Source organism: Tamandua tetradactyla, chromosome 12 (genome assembly GCF_023851605.1).
Source record: "Tamandua tetradactyla isolate mTamTet1 chromosome 12, mTamTet1.pri, whole genome shotgun sequence".
Classification (NCBI taxonomy): Eukaryota; Metazoa; Chordata; class Mammalia; order Pilosa; family Myrmecophagidae; genus Tamandua; species Tamandua tetradactyla.
In genome coordinates, this window is record NC_135338.1 from 39980128 (window position 1) to 40000838 (window position 20711).

At 35.8% G+C, this 20711-nt stretch overlaps 1 protein-coding gene, 1 non-coding gene and 2 pseudogenes across 8 annotated transcripts in view; 1 reads left to right on the forward strand and 3 right to left on the reverse strand.

Moving 5' to 3' along the window:
* On the forward strand, positions 1-12505 carry LOC143652664 (armadillo repeat-containing protein 2-like; annotated as a pseudogene).
* Positions 1-20711, reverse strand: part of CEP128 (centrosomal protein 128) — a 667241-nt gene that overhangs the window by 153587 nt on the left and 492943 nt on the right. The window lies entirely within an intron of this gene.
* LOC143652777 (U2 spliceosomal RNA) lies at positions 7313-7503 on the reverse strand. The gene has a single exon (XR_013160840.1). It is a non-coding gene; the product is annotated as a U2 spliceosomal RNA (small nuclear RNA).
* The window catches only part of LOC143652665 (ATP-dependent RNA helicase DDX18 pseudogene), a 22952-nt pseudogene continuing 13882 nt past the window's right edge, over positions 11642-20711 (reverse strand).

Sequence of the window (20711 nt, forward strand, 5' to 3'; positions counted from 1 at the left end):
ATGTTAGAAAAACTGGATCTGCTTTATCAACTATCGGTGTCAAAGCAGAAGACGAGTGCAGACATCATAAGTGAAGCACAGAATGCATTGAGAACAGTTTGAACTCAAAGACCACTTACACCTTGGAAAGACCAAAGAAAACTATTTGGACCTGCATATTCAAGAACATCAGAAAACAGACCTCTTTCCTCCTTCAGTCTCCATGCGTCCAGTTTTGAATCATCTGATTCAAGGCCTCTCTGGCACACATCTCATTCCACTAAATAGCTTAAAACAAAAGCTCCAGCATCTGCCACCACTGAGGAGGATCCCTGCCTTTCCTATCCTCAACCGTCTGTGGACCCCGCAAAGATTAGAAGAATAAGCAGGGTGCGCTTGTTCAGGGCAGCCTCCCACGGGGCTCTTCTCCTGGACAGAACCCTTCCTCCTGCTGAGCCAAAGAAACAGTTATAATGTGGGACTCTATGGTGAAAATAAATGGGGTTTATTTAGCAGAATCAAATGCCATTGGCCACCTACAGAGTCACCCACTTCAATTAACTTATGACAGCTGCTTCATTGAAATCAAGGAGCAAAACATGTTTAAAGGGACAACATCCTTACCATCTCATCTCAGAAGTGGAGGGGACCAGAGACAAGGTGTGCACTGGCTTCGCCATGCTCCAGCAGTTTGGACCCAAGCGCCTTGGAAGCCAGAACAATCTCAAAAGCTAACTTGCAAGAAAAGGATACACAAATAGAAATAGATGAAGTATTTTGGAAAACAAGGATTGTACCAATTTTGCATGGATTAGAGAAGGAAGAAAACATTGAAACTCTTTGTGCTGCTTGCACAGAACTTCAACATGTCTTAGAGGAAGGAAACTTGCTTGGAAATAAATTTGAGAAATACTCTCCTGAAGACCCTATATAAGCTAGTTGATGTTGGTTCAGCCTTGCTCAACCTTAAACTTGCAAAAATTATTCTAGCACTTAAAGTGAGTAGAAAGACTCTTCTAAATGTCTGCAAACTTACATTTAAAATTAGCAGGAGTGAGAAGAATGATTCTCTGATCCAAAATGACAGCACTCTAGAATCATTATTGGAGGTGCTGAGAAGTGAAGACCTGCAAATTAGCACTGAAACTTTTTTATACTGTATGGGGGCTATAAAGTTCATTTCTGGAAATCCAGGATTTCTTAATGAAATGATCAGCAAAGGTGCAGTGGAAATACTGATGACTTTGATAAATCAAATCAATGAGGACACCAAGAAATGTGGTCCATGTTTGCCTAATTCAGGCCACTTGTTAGTCCAGGTAAGTATTTTACATAAAAATGTTAAATATGCTAAATTAGTTTTCATGTTACCTAATACCAGCTACCACGTAAAAGAATGGCCTCTGTGCCGGGTGGGGGTGTCCCGCTGCGGAGATCCAGGGTGCAGCCATTGTCCCTTCCTGGTGTAAGTCTTAGACCCACGTGGGCTTTTCAATGACTTTCACAAAGCTATTCTCTATATGGTTTGTGGATATCCATTTCCACAACACTGCAAGGAAAGCAGGCCTAGAAAGACAAAAAAGTAGCACCTTTCTGCAAAACAATTCCAAGTTACAGTCAGATTTTTAAAAGAGTTTGGAGTTTGAAGACAGGCCTGGAGATTGTTTGTGAAGACTGATAGCTAATGTCATGAATCTTGTATCCACAATGAAAACAGCAGTTAATGATTCTGAGTGGGCAGTTGTCAAAGGGCTGTGTAGATAATGCAGTTCTGAGATAACCAGGAATGAAGGTAACAAAACTGGGTGCATTTAATATGACCAGAGCAGGAGAAAAATTGTTACATGTTTTAGCACTTTTTTTGTGGCAGATTGAATTTCATAGTTAAATTATTTTCACTGGAGCTGACTCAGCCCTCATATTCTTTTTTAGACAAGATTTAATATCATTTGTGTATCAGATAATAGCATCTTTGATGTAATAATTTATGCAGTTTGAAATTTGCTGGTCAATTAAAGAGGACTGATTGAGCATTCAGAGTATACTAATCCTTCGGGAAAATGTGTTACAAAATGAGATTTAGGTCCTGCCTTCAAGATGCTTAAAATGTTTATGATGATTATTAATTTTGGACCTTGTGGTCTGTCTCCATTTTGAAAAAGACCGTGAAAACCTCTTTCAGTCATGAAAGATGCAAAATTCTATTGGATGTACTATCTTTTGGTTAGGAGGACTTAAGAAACATTGTTTTCTTGGCACCAGAGATATTGGGTTATTCAGATTCCTTCCTCAATGAAAATATATATTTCTGCTTATGTAATTACTGTTTCCTTATTAGAAGGCAGAAAAGCGTAAAGGAAGAGTGTAAAAATCATGTGAAATATTTTCACTCCGAGATACCACCATGAATATTTTGATCGTCATTCTTCCAGGCTTCTATGTATACACCTAGTTATATGTGGTTAATTCTTGTTTTTGTTTTGGAGCCTCTTTTTTTCAATAGTTTTTCTCATTTGTTTTCCATCCCTACTCTCCCTGCCTGTTTCTCATTCCAGTTCTCTCAGTTAACTAAAGTTGTATACATTGAAGTGCTCAGTGCCTTTTACCAAGCTCATATTATCATATACTCACAGGTGCTCAAAAAATGAGCCATTCTATGTACTTCTCTTTTCTCATTTAACAATAAATAGCAAAAATCCCTCCAGTCAAAAAAAAAAAAAGGATAATGGCTAAGAATATTCTAAAACTGGAATCCTAGGTTTGAAGAACAAAGAGAACCAGGAAGAATAAATAAATACAAATAAACTTACACCTAGATACATAAAATAGTAAAACCAGAATATCATAGGCAAAAGATCTTAAGGAGATAAAAAGAGAGGACAATTTATCTATAAAGAAATGAAAAATCGGCAACAGATGTCAGCAGGAATAATAGAGACCAGAACATGTTAAAATGTCTTTCAAGCTCCAGTGTAACTGTCAACTTTGAATTCTCTATGCAGGTAAGCAACTATTTAAAAATGAAGGCAAAATAAAGACATTTACAGCAAAGATAGAGAATTTATTACTCATTAGAAGAACTATTAAATGATGGTTTTCAGTAAAAAAGAAACTGAGCCTAGAAGAACTGGACTACAAAATCTAAATCAGCACTGCAATTAACAAGGACAATTTAAGAAGTTTTAAGAATGAGATGCTATTAAAATAACAGGTAACACTAATATGCAAAATAGGGTGAGTGAAGCCAATGAAAGGATTCTAAGGTCCTTTTAATGTTTGAGAATAGCAATACCCAGTCACCCAATAAACATTAAGTCAAGTACATATTTTATGGTTTTAAGGGAACTGCTAAATAATAGAAATAGGATATAATACTTTCAAACATGTAGAGATGAAAAATATAAAGAAAATTCAACCAAACAGATATATACTCAAATAGTAAAATTATAAACACATATACAAGAATGATATATACCAAATTTATCTAAAGACTGAGGCAAGGTAAAGGGATGTGATGTGCTTAGTGCCTTAGCAATATCTGTAATTTGCTCTTTTACCACAACAGCAAAGTTTTCACGCAAATATAGCTAAATCTTACCACATGCTAAATTTGGGTTGTGGGTACGAACTTCTATCATTTTGATTTTTGTACATTATTATGTACAGAAATATTTTGAAGTTTTTCATGATTAACTTTTTTAAAATTTGAAGATGCAAATAAGTTTACCTAAGCCAACATAATAAGAAAGGCTTAGTATTGCTGGAAAATAAATAACATCCCACATATTTATTCAAAAGAAATAAAAGCCAGGATATATTATTCTCTTTTCTCTTGAAGTTCTTTCTATTTGACTTGTCTAAGATTCTTTGATTGAGAAAAGAACTTAAGACTGTGTGTATGCATTACAAAACCTTGTGTTCTTAGTGTAATCATGGTTTCATCAGCGGTCAGAAGTGGAGATGAATGAACTGATATTAGGCGGGATATAAAGTAAACTCTACAGATCAAACAAAATCCTGTAGAGCTATTTCAAGAGCTAGAGTGATATACCAACCAGTTTATAATACACAATAAGAAAGTTAGAATGAATAAAAAGAGGTTGCATTCCAGATTAGTTTTTTATATTGATTAGCTTTCTTATTTCTCAAATGTCAGAGCTCCAGATCTGTTGTGATACATTTTTGCTTTGGCTTCAAAGGATGTCTAGCCTTAGCATTTTTCACAGATAACTCAGGCCCTCTTGCTGTTTGTAAAGAGTTTGTTTTTCCATTCGACATCATATGAAACCCATGCTTCTTTAGTTTTAATGACTCATGCCTTACAGCATATTGTTTATTAATTCTAAAACAGTTCCCTGCTAGTGACTGTTAAGATCTCCCCAGGAGAATGAAGGCTTAGATTAGACCTTTTGGTTTTCAGTTTGTTCATGGGCAGGTATATGCATGCTGTGACCTTTCCCCTCTGGGCTGCTTATTTTTTACAAGGCAGCAACATTAAGGGCAGAAGTCAGAGAAATGGAATTTTCTGCCTAACTTTTAAAATTGAAACAGACAGGTAAAATAAGGCAAAACAACAACAACAACAACAAAAATCATGTGCCCACAGATGCGATGATAGATTTCAGTGAGCTTTTGGCATTTTTCGTGCAGCTAGGAATAAGTATATGTACTTATTACCTATTACTGGAGTGTTGTTGTTGTTGCTTGTTTGTTTCTGCCTTTATGCAAAAATAGTATCTCCAAAAGATTTATTTTTCACTGGCCTCTGAGCTGACTGCTCCCACAGTCAATCTCAAGTACTCAAGTTTTAAAGTATTATCTATTTCAGATTTCATTAGCTCTGGTCAGAAATACAAAGTGTTAAAACTTACATTTGTGTTTTATATAACAAAAAATGTATTCTTGATGATTTGCCAGTGTTATGAAGCAGAAAAACAGACTAGAATGTCACATGATTCTTATTACATAGGAGGCAGTCTAACATTTGGAGAAATGAATGAACTAGAGCAGCATCAGCAAGTTTTTTCTGTAAATGATGAGATATTAAATATCTTAGGCTTTGCAGGCCATATGGTCTCTGTGATGACTACTCAATTCTGACCTTATAGTGGGAAAGCAGACTTAGACAAAACATAAACAAGAATGGCTATATTCTAATACTACTATAGCTGTTGTTCCAGTCTACCAAAGCTGTCAGAATGCAACACACCAGAGATGGACTGGCTTTCAATAAAAGGGGATTTATTTAGTTAAAGACATATAGTTCTTCAGAGGAAAGGCAGCTAACTTTCAACTGAGGTTCTTTCTTACATGGGGAGGCATGGGCGATCTCTGCTGTTCTTCTCTTCAGGCCTCTGGGTTCCAACAAATTTCTCCGGGGTGATTCCTTTCTGTATCTCCAAAGGTCTGGACTGAGCTGTGAGTGCTGAGATGAGTTATCCTGAGCTGCTTGGGTTGTGCCACATTAAGCTCTCTCAATAAGCATCCAGCCAATGAAATCAAACATCATTCATTGCAGCAGGCATGCCTCCTAGCCCAGTGCAGGTGTAGTCAGTGACCAATGAGGTTCACATGCCATTGGCTCATGTCCACAGCAACAGAACTAGGCACCTTCACCTGGCCAAGTTAATACCTGAACCTAAACTACCACATCTATGAACACTGAAATTTAAATTCCATATTGAAATTCATATAATTTTCACATGCTATAAAATATTATTCCTCTTTGAAAATTTTTTTCAACTTTTAAAAACATAAAAACTATTCTTAACTAATAGGTCACACCAAAACAGGCAGTGAGCAGGATTTGGCCTATGGATCATAGTTTGTCGACCACTGAAAAGAGTTCTGTGATTTTTGATAGCTATCTATACCTTATTCTTCAAAATTACATGTGGACATGGATGTCAGTGGTGGTAGTACAATATCATGAATGTAATTAATACTGAATTGAACACTTAAAAGTTGTTAAAACAGAATATTTTGAGTGGTATATATACTACTACAATAAAATGTTAAAAAAATTACATGTGGAATATAAAGTACTAAATTGCAGAGAATATATAAGAAACATGGATAAGAACTGAAACCAGGAGCAGGACAGTTAAATTGTTTAAAGTGGATACTGGAACTTCTGGGAAGATGGCAGAATAGAAAGAGGTTGAGTTCACCCTGACTCCATGCAAAAACAAGAGACAGTACAGAAAAGAACGACCAGGTCAGTTTCAGGGTGCAAGTGACCAGAGAGGTAGAAGACCCTGTAAGGGAGGCCTTGAATGAAAAAGCAGAGAAGTTGGGATGGAGAGGATAGGGTGAGTGTGGTCAGTCATGATTCCAGCCTACCCCTGCAGCTGGCTTGGGAGATCTTCCCTCACAGCTTTGCAGCCTGGAATTCCCGTGGGGAACTTGGAAGCCAGCAGACTTGCTTTCCTTGGGAACAGAGACCATTTGACCAGGGTATAGTACCTGCTCCTTACTCCTGAGATAGGCTACAGTGGGTGCCTTGTATATTTTTGGCAAAGACTGGCAGATGGGGGTCTTCCCGCGGGGAAAATGGGGAGACACAAAGTGGTGCCAGTCCAACAGCTGGCCAGTGAAAGAATCTTGCTTGGGTTCCAGTATTGCTATATCAGACTCAGAGGCAAGGTTTAGGAAGCCAGCCAGCTGCCAAACATTTCCAGATTGGCTGTGGGCAAGAAAAGTTGAAATACCCAGCCCCACAGCTCTGATTTATCAGGCACACAAGTGTGGAATACACTGAGGATGCACACTGTCCATCCACCAGCCCTGGGGTTGGCAGATTTCAACATGCAATGAGACCAATAGCCTAGGATGGAATTACATCAGGTCTCCATTCAGCTCGGCCAGCATTTGCAGTCAGGGAGAAGTAGGCCAGAGTAGAAGAGTTGGCTCAAGAGTGTTATCTCTCGGGGAGAAACAGAAACTTCAGTCTGGCAAATGGCTTATCTGCCCAGATTTCAATAAAGGCTCACATTGAACTGCAATCCACCCATGAGATCTGGGCCTTGATTTGGTAGGAAAGGACCCACAAACCAAATCCAAAAGGGAACTTTTAATGCAAACCCAAGTAGACACAAAACCTGAGACAAGTGAAGGAAATCAACTTACAAAATAACCTTATCAAGACATTTAGATACTCCATTTATAATAGAAGATCACAAAGTATGTGAACATTCGAGCAGATATGGCCTAGCCAAATGATGAAATTAAATCACCAGAGGGGACACAGAACATGTAACTAATCTGGGATGTTCGTAATGACATAAAGGATATCAAGAAGACACTGGAAGAGTATAAATAAGAATTTTTTTTTTTTTGGTGCACCGTTCCTGGAAGTACTGCAATACCAGGTCGATGCGTGGAGTGGACGGAGCAAGCTCCCATTCCATCTCCCAACTCCAAAAATCCATTTAATATATTGTCCCCGGACAGAGGACGTATCAGATATTAAACTGATAAGAACAGATACTACACTTGATCTTAGCCAAAAGGCCGAGAAGCGATATAAATAAGAATTTAACAGAATAAATAGAAAAATATCAGATCTGGCAGAGATAAAAGATACTGGAGACCAAATTAAAAGTATATGAGAGACAACAGCAGATTTGAAGAGGCAGAAGAAAGAATAAGCTAAGCGAGAAGATAGGACAATTGAACTCAAATGCACAAATGAACAAATGGCAAGAAATATAGAAAAAATGGAACTAGATCTCAGGGAAATAACAGATAATGCAAAACACAGAAATAAAAGAATTATCAGTATCCCAGAAGGAGAAGAGAAGAGTAAAGGGGTAGGAAGGGCTTGTTGAAGAGATTGTTAGAAAACTTCCCAACCCTTAGAAAATACAAATATGTAAATCAAACAAGCCCAACAAATTCCAAATAGAATAAATACAAATAGGCTTACTCCAAGATACATACTAATCAGAATGTCAAGTCTTGAAGAAAAGCAAAAAGTCATGAAAGCAGCAAGAGAAAAAAAATTCACTACATACAAAGGAAACTACTAAGACTGGGCTACACAACAGGCTCCATGGAGGCAAGAAGGCAGTGGTATGATATATTTAAAATTCTGAACAAGAAAGAATTCCAGCCAAGAATTCTTTATTCTGACAAGTGGTCCTGCAAAACTGAGGGAGAGATTAAGATATTCACAGGCAGACAAAGGCTGAGAGAATTTGCCAAAAAGAGATCTGCCCTATAAGAAATACTAAAGGGTTCTTTTGACTAAAAAATAAAGAGAGAGGAGAGTGAGGTCTGCAGGAGGGTACAGAATTGAAGAATATCAGCAAAAAAGGATTTACAGAAAGAGCAGGAAAAGAAAATACAGATCTGTCAAACAAAAACTAAAGGATGTGAGAGTCATGAACTCCTCTTTCAGTAATAACTTTGAATGTTAATGGACTAAACTCACCAATCAAAAGACAGAGATTGGCAGAATGGATTAAAATATATTATCCATCTATATGCTGCTTACAAGAGACTCATCTTAGACTCAAGGAAACAAAGAGATTGACAGTAAAAGGATGGAAAAAGGTTCTATGCAAGTTCTAATGAAAAGAAAGCAGGAGTAGCCATACTAACATCATATAAAATATACATTAAATGTAAGGATGACATAAGAGACAAGGGAGGGCATTATATATTAATAAAAGGGATGACTCATGAAGAAGAAATAATCATAAATGCTTACACTCCCAATCAAAGAGCTCCAAAGTACATGAGGCAAACTGGCAAAACTGAATGGAGCAATAGATTTTTCAACAATAATAGCGGGAGACTTCAATGTGCTACTCTCTTCTATGGATGGAACAACTACACAGAGGATCAATAAGATATAAAAAATTTAAATAATGTGATAAATGAATTGGACATAACTGATTTATATATAAATTGTTACACCCCCAAATATCAGGATAGGCATTCTTCTCTAGTGCACATGGAACATTTGCCAAGACAGATCATGTGCTGTTACACAAATCAGGTCTTTATAAATTCAACAAGATTGGAATAATCCAAAGCATTTTCTCTGATCATGATGGAATCAAGTTGGCAATTAAAATCACCAAAGAATCAGAACTTTCACAAATATATGGAGATTAAACAATACGTTCTTAAACAATCAGTGGGTCAAAGAAGAAATTGTTAGAGATATTGGTAAGTACCTGGAGACAAATGAAAATGCAAATACAACATATCAGAAATTATGGGATACGGCAAAGGTAGTGCTGAAAGAGAACTTTATCACACTAAACACCTATATTAAAAAAGAAAAAATGAGCAAAAATTGATGACTTAACTGCTCATCTGGAGGAACTAGAGAAACAACAGTAAACTAACCCTAAAGCAAATAGAAAAAGGGAAATAACTAAGATTAAAGCATCAATAAATGAACTGGAGAACAACAAAACCAAAAGTTGTGTCTTTGAGAAGATCAGTAAAATTTATGAACCCCTAATTAGTTTGACAAAGGACAAAAAAGTCAGGTTCAAATAAACAAAAAATGATAAGGGGGTCATTACCATAGATCCTGAAGAAATTTAAAAAATCATAAGAGGATATTATGAACAATTATATGCTAACAAACTAGACAACTTAGATGAAATGGACAAATTTCTAGAAATATACGAACTACCAACATTGACTCAAGAAGAAACAGAAGATCTTAACGAACTATAAGTAAAGAGAGTCAATTAGTTATCAAAATTCTTCCTACAAAGAAAAGACCAGGGCCAGATGGCTTCGCAGGGGAATTTCATCAAACGTTCCACAAAGAACTAACACCAATTTTGCTCAAATTCTTTTAAAAAATTGAGTAAATAGGAACACTACTTAACTCACTTTAAAAGCTAACATCACTCTAATACCAAAATGGGATAAAGATGTTACAAAAAAGAAAACTACGGACCAATCTCCCTAATGAATACAGCTGCAAAACTTCTCAACAAAATTTTAGCAAACCAAATCCAACGATATATTAAAGGAATTATGTATCACAACCAGTGGGGTTTATATCAGGGATACAATAGTGGATAAGAAATTCAATCAATGTAATACAGCACATTAACAAATCGAGAAGGAAAAATCACATGATTATATTGATGGTGCCAAAAAAGGATTCGACAAATTCAACATCCTTTTTTGATAAAACCCTTCAAAAGGGAGGAATTGCAGGAAACTTCCTCAATATCATAAAGGGTATATATAAAAAACCCAAAGTCAGCCTCTTTCTTAATGTTAAGATTAAAAGCATTCCTCCTAAGATTGGGAACAAGACAAGGAAGTCCATTGTCACCATTATTATTCAACATTGTACTAAAAGTTCCAGCTATAGCAACAAGGCAGAAGAAAGGAATAAAAGACATTCAAACAGGAAAGAAAGAAGCAAAACTTTCATTATTTGCAACATGATCCTATATTTGGGATATCCTGAGAAATCAACAACAAAGCTACGTGAGCTAATAAACAAATTCAGCAAAGTAGTGGGATACAAGATTAATGTACAAAAATCAGTAATGTTTCTATACACAAGTAATGACTCCACTGAGGAGACAGTCAAGGAAAAAAATTCCATTCCAAATAGCCATTAAAAGCATCAAATATTTAGGAATAAACTTAACCAGGGAAATAAAGTACCTATACATAGAAAACTACAAAATATTGTCTAAAGAAATCAAAGATCTTAATAGACGGAAAAGTATTTAAAAATAATAAAGTAGATATCCAATCATATGTGCATACAGTTTTTTTCTCTTAGAGTAGCCTCACAAAAGACAAGTAAACCTGTACATGTATCTACTGGATGAAAGCAGCACACATCTTGAAAATATAGATGCATTGATTTGAGGTCTTTTTTTTTTTTTTTTGCAAATTGATATAATTATTTTATGACATGGGAAAATAACCGAGTTATGAAATATGCTGGTTATTACAAAGTAATGGGTAGAGGATAACTTCAGTTTGGGTATTAAGGGAAAAAAAGGTAAAAAAGCATCTGTATGCTAGAAAAAACTTGACAGATATCCAAATATCAGCAGTATTAAGTTCTGTTCATTGATTAAGTATTTGTCCTTTTGCTTTTGTGTATTTTTTGAAACACGATTATTTCTGAAACAAACAAACAAAAAAGCTACTGGAGGGAAAGTTATTAAATGCCAGGAGTCCAGAACCCAGCAGCCCATGTCTAAGCCCCAGGAGGACAGGTGCTGGTGGACAAGTCCAGAGGCAGAGCCTAGCTCTCTTCTTTTCCTGTTGGAATGTTACTTATAAGGCTGTTTGCCCTATACTTGACATTCTCATTGTACTTATGTTTCATGGGACTCCATAAATGTTACCTGGCACAAGAGCAAAATGCGTTAGCAACTCTGGTTCTGAATCGCGACAAAACAGAATTACCATACTACATAACACTCACGAGAATTCAAGTGCTCCTACAATAGAAAACCCACCTGACTAAACCACTGGCTTTGCTATTTTCTCTGACCTTCCCTCATTTTCTTATTTTTAATTTTTTATTTTGACCTTCCCTCATTTTTAGCTTTCACTGCCAGTCTGCATCTGTTTCATAGACTCTGGAAGAGGTCATTTTTCTCACGAAGAAACTATCATGAATGTTCATTGAGCAATGACTATCTGATGGTCTTGCTGTTTAAATATTCTGCAAAGTCAAAAGAACTAACAAAATCCAAACCACATTGATGTTAACAAATTTGAATCAGTGCCCCAATCTTTTTTTTTTTAAAAAAAAAGGGTCTTTGCAAAGTTACCAAATATAGAACAGTGGATTACACCTATATTGGTATAACATATAATATCAAAAAGCCCAGATTTTCTCCCCAAATACAAAGATTTCAGGGAGTGCTTTATTCAAATAGCAGGCAGTATATAAAAACTGATAACACCTTTAACCTCAAGTGTTTCCAAGTTATTTCCTAAAACCCTCTGCCTTTTAGTACTGCAGCATTTCCAGGAAGTATCAAGAACTGCTGTGAAAAATCCAAGAAACAACCAAAACCACAAAATAAACCAAGACTTTTTAGGCATCAGGAAAGAAAGGTACAGAAAGATTTCTAGTAAAAATGATATAAATTTAGGGGGAAAATTATAAATTAAAACACTGTATCATGACAACAAAGATCAAAATATCCCTTGCTTTGCCTTTGGACAATCAAGAAATTCTGAATGGTTTTCTACCCAAAAACAAAAAAGAGATTTGCTAGAAATAAAAAGTTAATCAATACTCTTATTAGTTAATAGTACAATTCATAGAAATAAGTTCCTTTGTTAGAAGGAAAAAAGTTCATTCAGGACAAAGTTATTCAAGATGAAAGGAAGGTGTGTCTTCAGTGAAAGAACTGCCTGTTGTCAGATGATTTCTTGCTAATGTTTTTGAAGATTTGGACTTTTGATTTTCTTGGCTTTCTGGTAGCTGAAGTACCTACCTCCTCCTCTCTTTCTCTGTCATCATTGCTGTTCAAATCCAGATCAACAAGAGGAGGCACCTTGAAACCAAATGACAGGGCAACCTGGGGCAAATTTATTAATATCATCGATTTGTTTCAGAGAATAGGAATCATGTGCTCAAATGTATGACTTATGTGCTTCCTGGGCTGACTTATGAAGGAATAGTTCTTTTCAATCAATTTCTCAAGCTGAGACTGAATGTCAGAAATCTTGGACCAAGAAAACTCAAATTCACTGGAACCTTGGAATGCTTCAAGTAATGGAAACCTAGTTCTTCTGGGTGCAAAATGAGCAGGGCATGTCCCCTTCCATTTAGGCCTCTAGCTAGCTGTTCTACCAAATGATGAATATATTCTTTAGGGTCATCTTGGGGGTCACACTGAACAACAACACAGTCTACTTCAGGACTATCCAGCCCTCGAGCTGCCATGTCTGTACACAACAGTATCCCTGAGTCTACACTGCAGAACTGGAAGAAGGTGGTTGTCTGCTTATTTTGCTTCTGCCTTCCATAAATGGCCAAGACAGGCATATCAATGTAGTTCAGCAACTCAGAGTGGTATTTTACAGACTTACAGGATGAAAAGAACACCATCATTTTCTTTTTTTGTTTTTCTTAATGTAAAGAGTGGAAGGAATCTCTTTTCAGAGGGACAAACAACATCTCCCTGCTCAAGACCATCCACTGCATTGGTTTTATCATCATCAACATCAACATACAGTGGCTCCTTTTCTCAGAGAAATTCTTGCCAGGTTTTCAACTTTTCAAGTTTGCATGGCAGAAAAGAACATGATCTGTCTGTGTATTGGCAGAAGTTTAATAATTTGCTTTAATTCCTCTTCAAATCCAACATCTAAGATATGATCAGCTTCATCAATAAGCAGACGCTGTAGGTTTTTATACATAAACCCTGGAGTATTCTGCATATGGTCCAGGAGTCGGTCTGGCTGAGCCACAATGATGCTGATCCCATTAGCAAGTGTCTGTGCTTTAGCAGATCTGTTACTGAACCCCACCCTCGCTCCACCCATTATCAACCCTTATGTGTGGATGTGGTGTCATTAACTCCTTAAGTACACCAAAAGTCTGCATGGCCAGTTCCCTAGTAGGTGAGAGAATAAGGACCTCTGTTCCATTCCTGGGCATGAATTTTAACTTAACAATGAGTTCACAAGCAGAGATGAGAAATGCCAGGGTTTTGCCACTGCCTGTTTTGTAGCCACTAGAAGATCTTTGCCTTCCAGAAGTGGCCTGACATTTTCATGTTGAATTTCAGTCATGTTTGTAAAGCTCATTTCTTTTATTGCCTTCTGAGTGTTTTCATTGACAAAATTAGTTAAAGACGTAAATAAAGTATAACCTCAAAAGCTCCTGTCAGTCCCAGGGGCTCCTCCTGAGTTTAATTCTATAATAATTTAAACCTAAGGAAACATCTTAGGCAGGAATTCTTACTCTGGGGCCTGTACCTATACGGCAAATCAACACTTAGTCTTCAGGGGTTCCTTGAATTCTATACTTTTTTAAGTAATAAGCAAACATTGTATATAAATGCTTTTTTCTGTAAAGTTGGTATAGCTTTCATCAGATTTTTCAAGGGTCAGTGACTCAAAAATCACAGTTATAGGTTAAAGGATTAAAATTGATTATACAAAAGGTTCAATTACTATTCCTTTGAATATTCAATACTAATAGCAATATCATTTAAAAATGCAAAATATTTAAAGGCTTGGTACTGTGTTAGCATTAAATTGAACTCATTAAAAAGAAAAAAATCAAACTTTCATTTTCTTTCAGAAGTGATTTTAAGACATTAGATTATTTCTCTCATTCACTCTAACCAACCAAGTGAGCTTGTATTATTCTTAAAAGCCACAAAATATTAAATAGGAACTATGGTAGGCTGAATAGTGTGCCCTGTGTTATACAGGCCTTTCTCTTGGAACCTGCGAACATGACTTTATATGGCAAAAAGGACTTTGCAGGTGTGATTAATCACAGATTTATAGATGAAAGGATTATCCTAGATTATCTGGATGGGTCCTAAATGTGATCATAATTGTTCTTATAAGGGGGAGGTAGAAGATTTGGCAGCAGGTTAGGAAAACACAATGTGATGTGAGTAAGCAGAAACTGTGGTGATGCACTTTAAAGATGGAGTAAGGGGCCAAACGCTGAGGAATACAGAGTCACTAGAAACTAAAAAGGAAAGGAAACAGATTTTCTCTTTGGAGTGTCCAGAAGGAATCAACCCTGCTGATACTTTTTCCCTTTAGCCTACCAGAACTGATGCTGGATTTCTCACCTCTAGAACTGTCAAAGATTTTTGTGTTGTTTTAAGCCACCAAGTTTGTAGTAATTTTTTATAGTGACAATAGGAAACTAATACAGGAACTATTAATTGTGTCTTCTTTCATCAGTAGGTACTTACTGGTCCTTCACTTTTTATCTTAATTTTGATTGAATTTAATTTCTGGTTCCTAGGAAATCAAGAAATCAAAATCCAATTTGAATTTAAGTTTATGTGTTTAGCAGCTGGGGAAACACACATCACAACCAAAACAACAGGGTACTAAGGGCTTAAGTCCAACGTCTCTTTCCCTACTATGAATCAACAAACTGCATTTTTGAATAACTACTGACAGATCTCATTTAAGTTATAGGTCCCTAATTTCCATTTAGAAAATACCCATCTAAAAAAACAAAATGATTTTTTAAAAATGAGCAAAATACTGTGTGCCTTCTCTAGCTGTTACATACCCTAGCAGTTTCAATTTTCATAGAGTGTTCAAAATAGAAAGCAATCTCCCCTCTCCAAAGATACCACACTTTAGCTTTCTCCACCACACATATGTACATGACTTTGAGGGTCAGGGAGAATGATACTCCAAAGTCTATGCATCTTAAAATTGTACATGTTATTCACAGGTCAAACCTTCGGGGTCTTTTTCAGAACTTAGTGACTTTTGTAATCCATACAATTCTGACCAGGTGTTTGCTATATCATAGTACATGGAGAGCTGCAAATCTGACTTGGGCACATGGAGAATGTAGATAACTGCTAACAGAAAGCACCCTGATTGTTGAAAAAAGCACAAAAGTAAGGGAAGAAACATAGGATATGCTGGTGTAGAGTCAGTGGTATAGCAGCAAATAGTGATATATTCTTAGTTGATTTTGAGGACAAATATTGCATTGGACTACAATTATCAACACTGAGAACAACTGTCCAAAGTCATTAAATAATGTTCAGTATACTCTGTTAAAGAACAACAGGAAAAATAAGGATAAGTAAGGACCTTGTTAAAAGACCCTCAGACCTTCAATTTTTTAAAATTTAATTATGACAAATATCCTGGCTTAAGAAGAATCAATCACCTATAATATTCACCTGCATACAGCACCACATTACTAATAAATAGCAGCTTGCAGGATACTGTAGGGCCCATTGTAGGTGTTCTACTAACAAGTGATTGGTAAATTCATGAGTAAATAGAACATTAAATGAATATCATAAGTGCAATAAATAATATATTTCTTCAGATTGGGCTAAGATAAATATTTGAAAGTATTCATTTCAAGAACAATTTTGAGAAGAGAATAAAATGAGAGAGATGAAAATACTCAAATAGAATTTCATTTAAAAAAAGCTTTAATAAAGACAAAAGAGTGTCTGATGTTTGGTGTTCGGCATAATGGAACTAAAGCAATAATCCTACTTGCTATAAAATGAAAATCCCAAACGAGAGACTGCATTCAATTTCCCTTAAGAGTTTTCCAAGTAACCTAACACATTTACCTTGGTCAGGCTGTGTGTGTTTAATCCACTTTCAAAGTCTTCGTACAGATCTACTGCAGGCAGTTTAGCTCTCAGGAGAACTAGTGAAGCGTACTAGTGAAAAAGTTTAAATCACAAAGACAGAAAATCAGAGAACTTTACATTTTTACAGACCCTTATGGTGGTTTGATAAATCAAAATAACCTCCAAAGGGGAACATTCAATTTGAATAGCAAATACATGAATTTGGACATGAGCTTGAGGTTTTATTTAGAAACATAAATTGATGTACCTGTTAACCTAAATAGTAAATAGCCACAATAAATACTTTCCTTTCTCATACTTGGAAGCATTATAGATATCTGTTTAAAAGAATCCTCTTGAATTTGCCACATAATGTACATTTTATTTAGTTCGATTCTCATGTCTTTAGACATAGTATCAAATCAGGAAAAAAATATTGCAAAAAATGGTTGCATGCAATAAAAGCTGATAACAGAACATCTTTCAGCACATTTAAAGCGATTTCAAAATTTGAATGTACATGGCTTTAAAAGTCTAAACTCCCAATGTAAAATACAGCTGTAATGGACAGTTGTTATTTTTGCCTTTCTGGGATTCATTTCCCCCTTTTCCTTAAAGATGTGTCCAGATTTTGTTTTTTTTTTTTCCTCTGGCTATAATGTTCTGGTGGGGCCAACACCACTGTTTTCTTTAAGCTTCAGACAAATAACCAAAACCAGGTCACAGAGAGAATCATACCCTTCTGGCCACAGGAAATGGTTTAAGGGCATACAATCAAGTAAACCAAAATCAAAGAGCATCAGCCCCAGGACTTTTACTGGAAGTGCTGGGAAGGAAACTCTCACTTTCTAAGATGGTAGGATGTGAACCTACAGCTCCTGGGACCATGTTGTCACCACTTAGAGCCTGAATGAGAATAAAGTTAACATACAGGGAAGCTTTAAATGTTAAAGGAATGATAGACAGAGGGAGTTAGATTTCAAATGTGCCAACGCTAGACTACCTTTGTATGTCTAGTTCCCAAGCCAATAGATACCACCCTTCTCCCATGACGTCCCCTTATGCCAGTTTTCAATAAATGTCACTTTGACCAAGATTCCTGACTAATACAATAGCTCCTAAAATTTACTCCTTTCTCAAAAAACGACTTTGACATTTTATTATTTAACAACAGGGAAAATTGGGTTTTGACTTCTCAGGGACACCTGAATTCTAATACTGGCTTGGAGATGTGTTGTGTGGCCTTTTATAAGCTAAGTTCTGAGGATGGCTTCTTAATTTAGAAAAATCCACCTAAGCATACGTATTTTGCAGGTTGTGGTGAAGAGTAAATGCATGGTGTGTTAAATATCTAGCACAGCGGACATTTGGGAAATTAAATTTCTTTTGCTTTCTTGAAATAATGGAAAAGTTTTTATGTATATATTTATATATATTTTTATATTTCATGAGTAGAATGCCAAAAAGGTTCTTCTGAGAAAGGGTTCTCAAATTTAAAAGACAAAGTTAATCCTTAACACACTAATGCTTAACTTTTTAGAAACAGTTCATTAAATGAATGGTCTGAGTAAAATTCTTTCACACAAACAAAAAACATCAACATGAGGTATAGTTTTCATAGGCCTAGGATTTATGCAGAAGTTTTTCTACATGGTTATAATTGCATGTTGATTTTAATTGGCTTGAGGATTTTGCCCCCCCGCTTTTTTTTCCTTTTCATAGGTCACCAACTCAATATGAGTACCTGTAACTTTGAGTCACATATTTCTGGGAATCTATAGCTCCAGGAACAACAAGACAATTAGGTACCCTAGCAGCTAAAACTTTGAGTTGGCTTCAAGTAGACAAGTCAATTCAATCAAGATTGAATTTAATGTATTTTAATCATGTGGTTTTGTTATTCATTGACCCAAACAAGAAACTCTGATAAAAAATTCAACTAACTTATAAATTCTTAAAGATATGTCAGCCTGCATAAAAACTTAGTATACTTTATTTTTCTTTTCCCATGAAACCTGTGATGGTTTGAAGCTGTATGTACCCAGGAAAAACCTGTCCTTAAATGTAATCCATTCCTCCGGGTGTGGACCCACAGTAAGTAATATCTTTTGATGAGGCTACTTCGGTTAAGATGTGACCCACCTCATTTAGGATGGGTCTTAATCTTTTTACTGGATTCCTTCATAAACAGAATAAATACATATAAATACAATAGGAAGGGGATAAGTTGAGGATGAATTCTTGGGCACAAACAAACCTGAAATTGATGGTTTGGAAAATTCTGAGCTTCTGGAAAGTGAGTTCCCAGAGAACAGTGCTCCATAAGAGGGTTTACTTGAACACGGATCCAGTCAGACAGTTCAATGCGAGTCAGGATGAGAAATAGGAAGGATCTATGGACAGTTCTTTTGTCTGAATGGTTTGGAATCCTGCATACTCCATGTGAAACCAACAAATTTTTGGTGAGCTCTATTTTATCTTCTCATAAAGGACTCCAAAAGAACATGTCTTTCAGGGGTTCAGAGGACCTTAACCCTTTTACTGGATTCCTTTATACATGGAATTAATATATAACTAGAAAGGGAAAGCCACAGAAGCAAGAAGTTGAAATCAAAGAAACACAGAAGAGAAGGAAGAGACTAGCAGCTGCCACCGGGCACCTTGCCATGTTGCAGAGAAACCAAGGATCACCAGCAGCGGGTCTTCAGGAAGAATGCATTGCCTTGATGATGTTTGATTTGGACATTTTCCCAGACTCTTAACCAAAGGTGAATAAATTCTCATTGTTCAAGTAGAACCATTTCATGGTATATTGCTTTCAGTAGCCTAGGAAACTAAATCAAAACCTATTTAGATAGTATTTTCATATAGCTATTGCCTATCCTCAAAAGAAAAAAAAAAAACAATACTATTAAGCGTGGAATAGTCCCTTCTGATTTGTTCAGTTTTGTTCTGCAGCAAATATAAGAGATGTATTTGCTACATCTACATTGGTGGTTTAAAGGCTGACAAAAATATCAAATATTACTCAGAAATATTACTTAGTTTTACAAACTAAGGTGAATATTTTCTTTTACATGACATTGGATTATAAAGAAAATGAGATTCTATAAACTGAAAGCAATTCCTTGTAAATTATCTAAGATGATTATTATTAAGTAATTAGAAATGAATTCTTGTTTTTACTAAGATTAGGATAGAGCAAACTGACATAATACTGAATATTTAAAATTTCTATAGCTTTAGAAATTGAGGGTAATTCATTAGAATAGTATTTTACAAAAATTCTTTATGAAAGAATCTTTAGCATATGAAAAAGAAATTCTTAAGAAACACTCCAAAATCTGCTTTTGTTAGAAACTGTCATATATCAAAAATCACAAGTTACAATAGGAGTCTGACCTGTTACCATAAAGCATACATTCCATCCAAATTATACAGACAACTCCAGTTCCCTAAGCCAATAAACAATTATTTTTGTTAAATTCACATATTTTCATGGCAGAATCTATTCAAGTTTTTATTGTATAGAGATTTATCAATATGATGCAAATAGGTTACCCAAACTAGATGCAAAGTAATAAAAAAGAAATAACTGTGATAATCTAGGATCACAAAAAGTCACTGTCAGGGCAATGCCATAAGGTAATATTAAGATTTTACAAACATTGCAAACATCTAATTTTCCATAAGATTTTCATTTGAGCTTCTATTTATTACTTACGGGCAAATGAGAAAGAAACACACAATGTCCACTTTCTGAAGAGTAATTTTTATCTCTTTATAGGGGATTTAAAAATAGTCATATTTTTGAGAAAAGAACTCCATTATCAATAATGTAATAATGAATGTACAGAATTATATATGTGCAAAGATTGTCATTGTTTTGTAATTTATAATAGCCCAAATTCTAAAGGCCCTAATGTCCAAAAATAGGGGATTATTTATCACCTCCCTTTGAAAGATATGCATATGCCTTATGTATACAACATACAGATGTGCACGCACACGTCACCATGAACATAACAAAAAATGCATTGTCATGTTTCAGTTTGCTAAAGCTGCTGGAATGCAATATACCGGAAATAGGCTGGTTTATATAATGGGAATTTATTAGTTTACAAATTCACAGTTCTAAAGCCATGAAAATGCCCCAATTAAGGCATTGCTGGGATGATACCTTGTTTGAAGAAAGGATGCTGACATCCAGGGTTCATCTATCACATAGCAAGTCACGTGGCCAGCATCTGTCAGTCCTTTACCCCTGGGTTTTCTTGCTTTCAGCTCCTGTTCTCTCAAGCTCTATGTATTTCTTTCTCTGTTTCCTCCAAACTTCTCTGCCTTTTATCCTCTCATAAAGGACTCCAGTAAAGGATTAAGATCTACCATGAGTTGGGTGGGTCACATCTCAGTTGAAACAACCTAATCAAAAGGTTTGCACCCATACGA